The 13,172-nt window shown below is 38.5% G+C and overlaps 1 long non-coding RNA gene across 14 annotated transcripts; it reads right to left on the reverse strand.

Annotated features, from left to right (window-relative positions):
- Positions 1 to 5,175: 5,175 nt before the first annotated feature.
- Positions 5,176 to 9,691, reverse strand: LOC124154409. 14 transcript variants are annotated; one of them, XR_006863909.1, is made up of 8 exons: positions 9,355 to 9,691; positions 8,889 to 8,952; positions 8,681 to 8,808; positions 8,224 to 8,441; positions 7,758 to 7,958; positions 7,242 to 7,671; positions 6,791 to 6,987; positions 5,176 to 6,651 (listed from the first exon to the last, which is right to left on the reverse strand). It is a non-coding gene; the product is annotated as an uncharacterized LOC124154409 (long non-coding RNA). The 14 variants fall into 14 exon arrangements; XR_006863904.1 differs by having other exon boundaries at positions 8,889 to 8,947; positions 9,253 to 9,691; XR_006863901.1 differs by having other exon boundaries at positions 9,253 to 9,691.
- Positions 9,692 to 13,172: the final 3,481 nt, after the last annotated feature.

A 13,172-nucleotide genomic window follows, 5' to 3' on the forward strand; every position in this document is an offset into this window, starting at 1 on the left:
ATATGGAGCATAAAATTTAAGGGTAGATTTAGACTGTAAGAGAAGAATATCAGCAGGTAATAATCATAGGTCTTCTCAATGAGTCAAATAAGATGTGTTTGGCATTGCAGAAGGGTTACTGTGTAACTTCAAAGCATTTATGAAACACTCCTAATCATGAACTATTGTAATAATGGGTCATGGTTGACATTACAATTACCTTCCATTATAGGATAAGCAAGCATGCAATATTTCACAGGACTCATGGGGTTGTTAGGGATGTAACTTTAAGGCCCTATGAACTAGTTTAATTTATCTCAAGTCAACACATCTGTTTCCAATGTAAGTCAAAGCATTTCTTTTCTATGGAAAATTACTTCTTCCTATATGTTTCCTGCATACATGATCGAAAACGACTTAAGCGAAGTTTAGGGTGAGTTCTCGCTTTGGAATTGCACTGAGGGACGCAACAATTCCGATTGGAATTGTTTTTCCTCGGCAAAAACTTCGTACCTCCACTAGCCATTGCCAGAATCACTTCAAGACTAAGTGGCGATACCTACTATCTAACGCAAAACCCGGAATACCTAAGTAACTAACCTATCACTAACAACTATAAAAAGTTTTAAACTAATGATGCGTGTAAATAACCAGTTAAATGATTTAAAAAATGATCTAATAAAACTAGTACACTAGAACAATGCTAACCTACTTAAAGAAGAATAACAATGACCCTTAAAACTGAATGAGCTATTCTAAAAACTAGAGAGATTATCAACAAGATACAGATTACTAAAATTTTCAATCAATAACCGCCTAAGACTACAGAAAATTAAGGTAATAATAAATTAAAATCCTACAAAAGAGGACCACGCGAGCCTCGTAACTAATAGCTTAATTAATAACTTAAAATGGTATACTAACTCAGCTAAAACTATGTTACGATGTAATTAATTATCTCTAATACGACGAAAAATTAAATTATAGAGATTAAAGTCTACGAAAAAGATTTTAAATCTCAAAACACTGCTCAACACCACTGAATCTCAACGTGCTCCTTCTGAATGCTAATAGGGGTATCCCTCAACCTGTACTTGCGAATTCGGCCGCTAGATAGCGTCTCTCTTGTCTGGAATCTCGAATATGTATCGTATTTTGTAGCATCTATTTTTTATTTTCATAATGAGGTAGGTGACGATAAATGCATTTCCTCCGAGAAAAATTTCTGCTTGAGATTGCATACATTTTGCATACTCCTATGGTTGTCTTTATTAAAGCAGTGAAATATTACGATGATACTTCGACTTGTTTCTTCAGGAAGACCTGCTGGCATATAGGTACACCCTGGCGAAAAATCTGTGTAACAAATATGTGTAAAAATATGGTACATTATGTAAAATTACACATTTACTACACTTTTCTACTCACAAAGTTACACAAATCGTACAGTCTGTGCATCCTGTACATCATTGATACCACAGCCGTACTCAATGTGATGCATCAGATGTTACACAGATTGTACCACTAAGTTACCAGTCTATTCATGCACCAGAATTGTACTCAATATATACACATCAATCACTATTTTTGGGGACACAAATGTCATCACAATTTTACCACTGTGTCGCGATACCATTATATTATGTAATTATTATTTTTTAATATAAAGGATTAAATATCGTATTTTGAAACTTGCGCCAAAGGCCAAAGCGACCGGCGGCCATCTTGCATACCATGTCCCAACAGCCGTCGCGCTGAAACATTCGCAGCTACTGTATTTTGTGACTTTTCGAATTAAGCTATGCTGTAGAATCTTATTTTACAAGCAAATTTACGTTGAAGTACGCAATGGAAGAAGTAAATAATCCGTGTTTCGCAATGAAGACTGGCAAAAAGGAATTGGTAGAATACTATTTCAGGGACTTTTTAAATCGACGCCGTTTTAAGTTCCTGTCTGTTTCTGTGTACTGAATTACCGGGTAAAGTGGATCCTAGCGGCACGAAGAGAGATATAAGAATATATCCTTGTCAGCATCAACACATATCTGCTGAGCTGACCATGTAAATGTAAGTAAATGGAACATTTTTTCTATTCGCAGTGGATGGTAGCAAGGTCAGAATGAAAAGTTGTTTTAATTTCTACGAGTGACCTCGATATGAAGGATGAATCTTCAGGGCAAGCTTATTTCTAGATGGAGGAAAGTTAAAATAATCTATGCACTGGCATTTCCTCTTTACTTTTACAATACCTGCACCAGTGGCGGCTCGTGAGTCAAATGCTGGGGGGGCGCACTCCACCGGGGGGTCATAATTTTTTAATATTTCGTGCATTTTATTAAGTTTTTACGGCAATCAAGGAATAAAATTTTCTGATGCCATATGTTCCGTTTTTTTTCAACAAAAATACCTAGTTTTCCTAATAAATCTTGATTAATAAATACTAAATGCAGTAGACTCTCGGTCATACGAATCGGCATAGTCCGGACTCTCGATTATACTGATCAATGATCTCGAATTATAAAAATATATTTGCTGCGATATTTTGAAAATACAAACGAAAATACGTAACTTTAGGTTTTAGCGCCTACATTCTTCGTGCGGATATGCCCGCAATACACTTATGTTGTTCGTTTTGCAATCATAACGCGTTATTTGTCAAATCTATTCGACATTTGCAAAGATTTAGGTAGCAATGACACTTGTAACTCCTGAGGAGGGAGGGGAGTTTCACTGACTTCCACTAGGCAACAAACACTACTAGAATGCGCGCGCTTTGCTATTGCAGATGTAAACTTTGATTGCGGTGTTCGCGTTGCTTCTTGAATATAGTATGATTTAAAATCAATAATTAAACATTTCTCACACATTTTTAACAAAATCTGAAATACTCACATGCCTTTAGTTGTATTGCAGAAGTCCATCCTTCTTTCCTTTTGCCCAGCAAAGTGATCAATTACACGTTCGTTGAAATCAGCGCCGGACAACAATTTCTTTCCGATTGAACACATAGCAAGGGCACTAGTCTATAAATAAACAAGGGACTTACTATACAAGGGACGACACAAAATGGGCCGACAAAAAATACGACCAAAAAGAACAAAGTGCCAGGACACAGATTTGGGGACAATAGGGTAGTTTCCTTCATCAAAGAAAACAATAGGCAATAATTGCGATTCGTTACCCACCATTAGTGTATTCATAATATACAAATTATTTCGTTTTAGAAATGCCGGTTTAAACGAATGGCAATGGTCCATTTTTATCCTCATTTGAAAAGGACCAGATTGGCGCCCATGCGATGCCACTCCACGTGACGTCACAGGGACCTAGTTTCTATAGGAGAAGATAGGAGTTATACATCGTCTGAGGTTACCAATGCATGCATGAGGCGCAGAGCTCAGGGAAACATGTCTTAATAATCACTTATTAAAACTGGCTAAGGTCGGAAAGTTTTCCTCGTTTGATAATGTATTAATAATCCTTATTTAAGCCAAGCGCTACCAGCCAGCAGGGTACTCAGCTACCCGCTGGCAGCCTGCGACGTATCAGCGCTAAGCCTCGCCTCAAGGTCACCTCAACGGGCGGGAGGGGGAACCAGAAATACGACGTACGGAGAGATTTCCCGGCATTCATACTTATGCGTCGCGTTTTCGCGCGCTTGAAATTTTTCACTTTTCATTTAAACGCGAAAAATAGATATTGTCATTTAAAAATCTAAAAGCGTGAAATACGTACTCAGCAGCTCGATTCTGTAAATGTGATATGGCCGTCACAAGCGGATTTCGTCAATGTATTCACGGCTTTGACGCTGGAGCGATTCTGAAACTTTTTAGTGACGTCACTCTCACAGCCGCGTCCGTGAAAGTATTCACGCCCAAGAGGGCCCGTGGTAGCTTCGTCGCGGCAATGCGCTCTAATTTTTCATTATGAATTTACGCTGTGATTGATAATTAATAGCACATTATTCATTAATTACGATGGTGGCTATTTCATATTGTCACTTCCCATAAGTAATATGTATTAAAAACAAATAAAAGAAATGCGTAAAGTTAAATTTACATTCGCGTCCTATTTAAATTGATTGGCCTTCATTGCGATTGAAGTTGGTGGGAAGTTAAACCTTGCGCTGAGGGTTTGACAATTATCTTATATTTGTGCATCTTCTAGAATGTACAAGTAAAATACTCACAACTTAATGTTCATAATAATTTGGAGTAGAACCAATGGTAAAAGTATTGTGCGGTACTGAATGTTAACAGATTTATTTAATATTTGTTTCGTAAGTTCAAGCCTTCGATTTGTTTTTATTAACGAGAATGGAGGCTCTTTACATACCTCCGCTACTTTTGCATGAGCATCAATGTCGACGGAGGCAATAGATGCACATACTTCGGCGGCAGATACGCGATATCAACAATCCCTGCGAGACGTGAGATTGGCGATGGATCACTGAGTTCACACCACGATTAATTCGTAGACGATTAGATGGCTTGCCGGGGCATACTTTAGTACGTTAAGATAAACATTGATCATCTATTCCATCTCTTCCATGCATTATTGCTGCCGTTCAGTAACACGACCAACATGATTCGTTTTTCTGTTGACACAATAGAAATACTAAGACATGTAAACATCTCGCCCTCTAGCAGAAACTGTTAATAATCTACTCGTATTCGCGCCATAAACATTTTCATCAGTATAAATCGTGAATAGTGGCATGTGCTTGCACAATCAGACACATATATGTATACGCACCACAGCGCATTTAAAATTATGTACTGAAATGATGAGAGCTCAAACGCATACGAGAATGAACCATTATTAAATAATAAAATAACACTTCCCAGCCAGCACAGAACAGGACGTTGCCCCTTAAATTACGGCAACTTTCCATCAACGATAAAGAAACGGCTGAATACGTTGCTATAAACATGACGGCAACGAGGCAGCAACGAAGGGGCAAAAATGCCGTTAAATGTCGCCAACGATAAAGCAACAGTTTCTTTTCGGTGACGTCACAGACACAAGGGACACCTACCGGCACTTTCGAGAACTAACTGGGCAGCATCGCGACTGTGGCGCTACCTAGCGGGATTTTTTGATACCACGTTGATACTGCTACCATGGCGGGGTATTCCAATAAATTCAAATAATAATTGATAGGTCTGGGTTTAATAGAGAAATCAATCATTGACAGAATTTTGAAAATAAACTTTTATTTTCGCTGCAAACATTAAAATCCATTAGATATTCAAGCAAACGGTATTAAGAGGTCACAACAGCAATGATATCAAAAGCACCTAACACACCACAGAGCAACTGATTTTGTAATCAGAGCAGCCCCACCTGGGGAAATGACAGTTGGAAAAAACAATGAGCTACAGGGTAGTTCATAACCGAAAATGGAAAGAAATAGGTCTCCATCAATACAAAACAAAATATAATGCTAACCAAAAGATAGCATGATCATTTTCAAGTGGAAATTATAGAATTACAGCAATATTTATGTTAAAGCCTCAAGCACAATAGATCCCCCACGAGGAACAGTACGAAAAATATCAATCTCACACATGACTCCAATATCAAAATAGGAGAATAAACAAATTATAGTTTTACATCATTAATTACATAGTAAGGGTTGAGGTCTTAACAGAAACTTGCATTCAATTTTTTGGAGTCTAGATTTAATTTACTTTCAAATTTTCTGTTGCAGCAGATCCTAACAGGCAGGGGATTGTTTTGTAAAGTTATATTTGACATAACATATTGAAGTCTTATTCCGAACACGGAGGCATGAAATGCAATAGCAACACCAGTGTGCACTATTTAATGTGGCCTCTCATTTTAGTGGTCAACTACTTAATTACCATGGAACACAGCCATTTCATACAAGGACATACACATTCAAGGTTGTGGTGACAGGGAACATTAGCATGTGGTAATTAGGAAATGTTATTTTTAAAGAAGTTTTCTTCATACAATGTACACATTCAGTTGTTCACTGCCATAGCAAGCACGATGCCCTATTATGAATGCCCTATTATTAAATTGCTGTGTTCTATGACAATAAGGAAGCTGATCACCACAAGCTAACACACCCTAGCGTTCCTGCAGCATTTTATGCCTCCATATATGGAATAAGACGTAAGCTTCACCACTCCATGGAGCTGTTTAAGGGTAGGGCATTCTATAGCATTTGAGCTAGGTTCACAGGAAAGAAATGAAGTAAAATTAATTTATTTCAGCTATACGAAAGGCTATTCAACCAAACTTGGACCTATTCCTAGCAGCATTTGGCATTTTGAAAAATCATAAAAAATAGGGCATTTAAGAAGGTGAAGAAACATTCCTTCTCCCTTGTCAGGCAAAAATCAAGGAGCATTAATGACATAGCTGTGTCTGTCGTAACAGTGATCAGTCGCTGACCTCACCTTATCCCACAATCATGTTATGAGACTACAAACAAAACTGCCTTTCCACACTGACAGGTTCTGAGATAGGCAAATTGAAAGAATCATGTTTCTTCGAGATCCCCTTTGAGTTGCCTTTCAGAACACTTTCTCGTTTCTTATTCCCTTTCTCTGCTCTGTATTTTGAGGCCTGGGATCATTCCCTGATGCTTCTTTTCACACTGATAGTACCAAATCAGGCTTATTTTGGCTTTTACACTCCCTGCAAGATAATCATAATTGGATTAGATATTATGCTGAATATGAAATATGAACATATGCTGAAAAGCTCTTTTCATTCAACTGTATTCCAAGATAAGGGAAGAGTAAATCGAAAGCACCAATGATTAAAAAATACTTACCAAATGAGACATTTATAATGGAGCTAAAATGCACTTCTTGTTTTCTGAGTGTCCCTTCAAACAGAAAGACACAGCTAACTCATTCTATGTTAGGGTAGAACACTTGTTTTTGACTTTTGTTAAGCCCAGTCCTCATTTGATTGTTCTGACTGCTCTTAAACATGATGTTCGAAGATCTTTCCTTCATGAAATAAAATCTGAAAAATGAGATGACCAGATAATTAATTATCTATGGTAATTGCTGAGAACCATTGAACATAGTGGCACAGCATTTTTAATTTCTAAGTACATCCCAGAGTTATCATAAAATTAAATATCAACAAGGAGGTGATGATGGTACCATAACTTAAGTTTAAGACTCAAAGTGATAATCTATACAAAGTACCATGAGCATATTAACACTTAGGAGGCTATGAAGTCAAACAGTTGACAATGTAAATGAAATACCAACCAAATACTCCTCTTTCAGGTTCTTTCCCAGCAAACAATAGCAGTGAAGATTTCTCATGATTTGCACTGGATAAGGTCCTCCAGATCTCATTCAAACGTTTCGACAAGCAACTTACCCATCGTCTTCAGGGATTCAAGAACCAAACGATTTAGGAATCCAACCTTGGAATCCAGAATCCCTGGAGACGATTGGTGAGTTGCTTGCGGAAACATTGGAAGGAGAAATGGAGGACCTTACCTGGTGCAAATCCTGAGAAATCTTCCCCGATAACTCTGACCTCATTGGGTGCACCAAGTGCTAACAATTGGACTTCACTGATTCTTCAGAAATAACACTCCAATTCTATAGAAAAGTTTAAGGCTCCTTCACTCCAACATTGTTTGAGGAATCTTTAAGTGCAACCTTTCCTTCTTAGGAGGCACTCATGCAACTGAAAACAGAATAGATAAGCTTTACACTTACATTTGCACATGATAAAGCACTCAAAAAAGCAAATTCTTATATGCAAACATTTACCAGGTGATGGTGGTTTCAGTATTCTGTCATCATCAGTCTCCATAGATGAAGAATTACTTACATCAGGATACTTTCAATTCTTTTTTGTCCTTTTCCTTTCCCAGTATTTTTTGATTTCAGTGACTAAAATGCCTCCATGTCTGTTCTCCGTCTTCACAAGTAGCCATCTCTGTTCAATAGCGACAGCTGCCACTACAGTCTCTGGAAGATGATTATTATAAAATGCCACCATTAGCCACACATTTCAAAGCATGAAGTCAATGTCAAAATTAACTAAAATAAAAATATTTAATACTTGGCTTAGAGAACTAGTTTAAAATGTACAACCAAGTCAGTGCTCTCACACACACACACCATGAAACAACCCCTTTGAATACATTTAAAAGGCACCCTGCCCTTGCAAGTCAAAGATGTTAACCCTCCCTTTAATCAAAACAAATGCTCACAAATATTGTTGCAAACTCACCAAATGGAGGCATGCAGAACTTCACGCCCAAGATACCCCATTCCTCACTGAGTCGAGAGCCATTTTATGACCTGTGACACTGAAGACCAGTTATAGCCTAGGGTAATATTCAATAATCTTATCTCCATCCAATTTTACCCATGACTATGCAAAAGCCTGCACTGTGAGGCCAGTAAATTTTTTTATGTGGAAGAAATATTAACACTTGCCAAGGCATCCTGAAAAAAAGAGGAAAAAAAATCATGACTATGAGGCGTTCACTCTTCAGTTACTTAAAAACATGAGATCATAAAATTCCATTGAAAGTAAAGTTAATTATTGTATATGAAGACTAGTTAATAGTGATGCATTAAATGATTGCACACTCCAGTAATTGAGGAAATATCTCTGCGATTATGCTAAATTTTACTGCTCAACTCAATATTTCAAGAGTGTTTGGTAGGGGGTGAGTTCTCACCAACGTGCAGTACTGAACGTTGCACTCCATTGAATGAAAAACTTAAGCGTTCCATCGTGCACCCACAAACTCGCAGTATGAGCACCCACCAGACATACATCGATCCATACTATAGAAACACAACAGAACTAACTCAATGGTAATGAAAACTTAAGTGTACTGTTAATGAATTTCATAATGAACGACGGTAAACAGAGTCTAGACTTACCTTTCACGAATCCTGGCGGAATACGGTGGTTGAACCCTCGAAGAGGCTTCTAACTTGCACTGCCCTAGCCAAATCCAAAAAAACTTGTAACCACTGAACACTTTTTCTCACTAAGAACACGATTTAACAAGAGTTAAAATCACTCGCGAAAACTTAAGTTAGTGAAAATTACAAACGAAAATTCACGTCAGTGAAAATTAGGAATACAATAAGGTCAGAGTACGACGGGTGGACATGATAATCGGATATGAAGGTGAAATGAAATGAAAAGTGAAAATGGAGAAGCTGAAACCACGCTAAGTTTGACGGATGAAGTAAATGAACAATTTAAGTAAAATTAAAGTTCTTGAAAAAATCTATTTACTAAAGGTTTGGTGAACGAAAACCGTCCCTCGACCATTCAAAAAGGAGAAAAGCATCACGACGAACACAAAGCATGAATTCACATATCAACAAAGCTATGTACCAAAGTTACTATGGCTACCGGCAACGGCGGATAACGGGTTCTTCCCAAAGTGCATTTCGCATTGCGCGCACGATGGTTTCGCATGGCCTCGCTGTCGTGAGCAGACGATATGATCGAGCGTAAAATTTCATGCGAAGGAGGAAATCGTAATGGTACAGCCTTTAATTATCAATGGTATTTTAGTAATTTCACTTCGCCGATAATAAATATCCAGAGAATCGTCAACCTTGAGAGACGCTTATTATATTATCTCAATCTTTTTCCATCGCCACCGAGTGACTTGGAGACATATTAATTTATAAATCCACAAAATAGTCGAATAAATACCACTTATCCCATAAAACACATTATGCAAAGTTAATTGCGTAAGTCGTGAAACCTTTTATTTCTAGCAGATCGTTAATTAGAGCGAATGCATTCACATAAAATAGGATATGAAGCAGCCGTCCAAACTGAGCAACTTCACGGCAACGCGTTGCCGTCATGTTGATATCATCCACGGCGCAACGTCAAAGGATAAACTGTTGCCGCTTCGTTGTCTTGGACGTTTACATAAACGTCGGCGAGTGTGCTGGCTGGGTTGTTATCATTCCGCGTAAGCATTAGCTCCATACTATGAGGAAATAAGAGCTAATTGTGCAATTACGAGCCCGCTACGTGATAACTGACTTCGATACGCAGCACTTGACAACATATAAAAGAGGTAATATACAGTTTATAGCTACAAACTAATTAAGCAACCGTAACTTATCATTAATAGGTACTTTTAAAAGAAAAGACCTCACTCAAAATTGAGTAAAGAAGTATTATTTACTTTGGGAGTGAATATTCCACGGCATTGTATATGTTTCTCTATGGTAACTGAAGTTGCAGTTGGCCGCTGAAGTAAGTTTGTATCGGAGATTCTGATTCGTTCCTCGCGTCCGCACAGCTACCAACATAAGAAACTTAAGTGATCGTTCGCAATCCGTCAAACATCTCACGACACAGGCTTACAGGATCGCTTGAACGTCTTTCACGGTGAGAGGCGTGAGAACTCCGCTGTGGTTCGAACCACGCGAAGCACAGGTATGACATTTACAGAATCGAGCTGCAGGAGTAATAATCTTTCGATTTAGGCAATAAAAAATAATAGGAAACCACCCTATTTTTCCCTATATTTCCCTATAACAAAAACGAGCACTGCTGATTAATTCAAAATTGTCTTCTTGAATGTACACACAGCACTAAGAAACTTCTTAATCGGCAATTAAGCACAGTTAACTCCTCAAAAATGATGTCTGAACTCATTTCACTCCGTTCTTTCCGAGAGTCTTGCGTTACTATAAGGAAGACTCAAGGGAGGTAGAAGTCGTGGTCCACTAATGCTGATTCAGCTGAGGGACGAATTTAAGGTCAGAAAAGGCAGTCAAGCAAACAAAAGCCGTCACGGACCATCTCCTTGAGTCTAAGATTCATATGTGGTAAACACACGAAACACCAACGGGTCGCACTTGGAATAACCATGTCTTCGAAATCATTGCAATGATATAATAGAAAATAAATTCTAGATCGTAAAGAAGACGACTCTGAACCACAGATAGGAGCTGTAAGGATCTCCGCACTGATATGAACTCTTCGAAGCCAATTAAATCAGACCCAAGTGGACATTTTCCGTTGGACAGCTACCGCTCTGCCACTGAGGAATTAGGTGAACATGAACTAATAGAACAAGGACGGCTAGAAAAATGATGAACCTACACACAAAAGGTGCATTGTACTCGGAACTTCTTGACATTCAATGAATGACTCTATTTAAAGTGACGTTTTACGGGTTAAATCATGTTTAATCCTTCACCCTATCACGCATGCACCTATTTCTTAAATTATAAATCAGTAGGGAATGTTAACTGATTTTTCCTAATACTGCAGGTTTTTGATAAATTTATCTGAAAAATAGGTACCGCATTTCTAATCACCGGGAAGATATGAATACATTGTTCAGGCCTAAACATTATAATATTAGTTTCCCCAAGGTTCTTGAAATTCGTAATCATAACAGAACTGTGGCAAATACTCGAGAATAGTTTTCCTACGTCAATACGGCCTTTAACTGGTAGGATTTTATGTGTTCCGGAATTCAAACACCCAAAAACGCAAGCATAATGAGATAATTTATTTTCTGTAGCAATACCTACCAATAATTAAAAATTAAAATCGTATAACTACACCCAGTACAGTGACCATTCTGATTCCGTACGTCCCTTTTCTGTGGCAGCACCAAGTAGACGCCAGATTATACGCCCGCCGGCCTGTGCAGCGATGTCAACTCACACGTCGCTCTGCGCATTCTCGGACGACGTCCCAAGACTTCCATAAGACACAACGTTAGACGCGTCATAGCACCAGCGGCCCCCACCACTACCACTCTCCATATAACTGCATGGGGATGGATTGGGACGTTTCGGCCAGCGCCCCACGGCTACAAATACGAACTTCTCGCGCTATTTCTTTTCGTGTTTTTCCAACACTTTCGATGTATGGGACTGAAAAAACACTTTGATTAATTAGATGTATAATTATAAATTAATGGATATTTATTTTTTTTTACTTTTTCAAATATTTGGGAGGGGCGGCGTCCGAGAGTCCTTATGGGCAAGCCGCGACTGACCTGCACGCAATTTACTGGCAGTAGTCGTCCATACAGACAATAGGCATCCATATTGAATTTCCGTTTCTCACCCAGGATATCCTATATATATATATAGCCATGTGGCTATGGTGGGTGGAAATGGGTTTAGAAGGGGTATCTGATTTTAAAAATTTAGTTCAGCTGCTAATTGGTCTGCATTGAAATTGCTGAAGATAGGAAAATCTGAATGCTAATTTAAGTTGGAAAAATGTTTGGGTAACTAGTACTAATTTTGAAATAGCAAAAACTGGTCTATGGTCTTGTTCTATCTTTTACGAGCATTCAGGACTTTTCCTATCTTTGGACCGTTTAAATGTTCCCTGACTTTGACTTTGTTGACTGAAATACAATTGCCTTGGATGTGGTTGGTTATGCAAATAATTGTGTTGATGTTAAGGGCAAATTAGTTGATTGAAAGTTTATCACTGCTTGAGATTTTTGTATCATTTTTGTGATACCCTAACAACACATGGACATCCAACGGATGTCCGACGGATATCCAAGGCGGTGTTGCGGATGGGCCATGGATATCCGATTAGAAATTCCGGCGATATCCCTTGGGCATCCGTCGGATATCCATATGTCCCAAAATCCGATATCCATAGGACGTCCCCTTCCGGATATTAATACCATTTTTTGCATATTGTTGCAAGAATATGCACCAAATAGATCCCTTCACATGATAGACAACCTTAACAAGGTGGGAGGATTCTTCATTCAAAAGTTTCATTGGTGTCTGCTTAGTAACCATTGATGAATGATTACCCTGGCGAAAATGTGAGCGTTTTCAGATTGTTTAAGAACGCACCATGGAGGTGATCATGAACAGCGAAGAACACTCAAAGAACACTTTTTCCAGTGCGTTTTCGAGCGGAAATGTGAACGCCTTGGAGTGTTCTCAAACACTCTACAGAGCGTTTCACCGAGCGTTTAGCTATGTTTGCGACTGTTTGTCAATGTTTCCAAACGTTCATGAGCGCCCTGTGAGTTACCATCTTCATCGTTTTGGAGCATTTACGTACATTTGAGAACACCCTGTCTAGGCTATCGAGAGTGTTCATGAACGTAATGTAACATGCTAATGTGTTTTGCATAGTTCTTGAACGCTATGGGAACACTTGCCGGTGCGTTTATGAACTCTTGCATT

This window comes from Ischnura elegans, chromosome 2 (genome assembly GCF_921293095.1).
Source record: "Ischnura elegans chromosome 2, ioIscEleg1.1, whole genome shotgun sequence".
Taxonomy (NCBI): domain Eukaryota; kingdom Metazoa; phylum Arthropoda; class Insecta; order Odonata; family Coenagrionidae; genus Ischnura; species Ischnura elegans.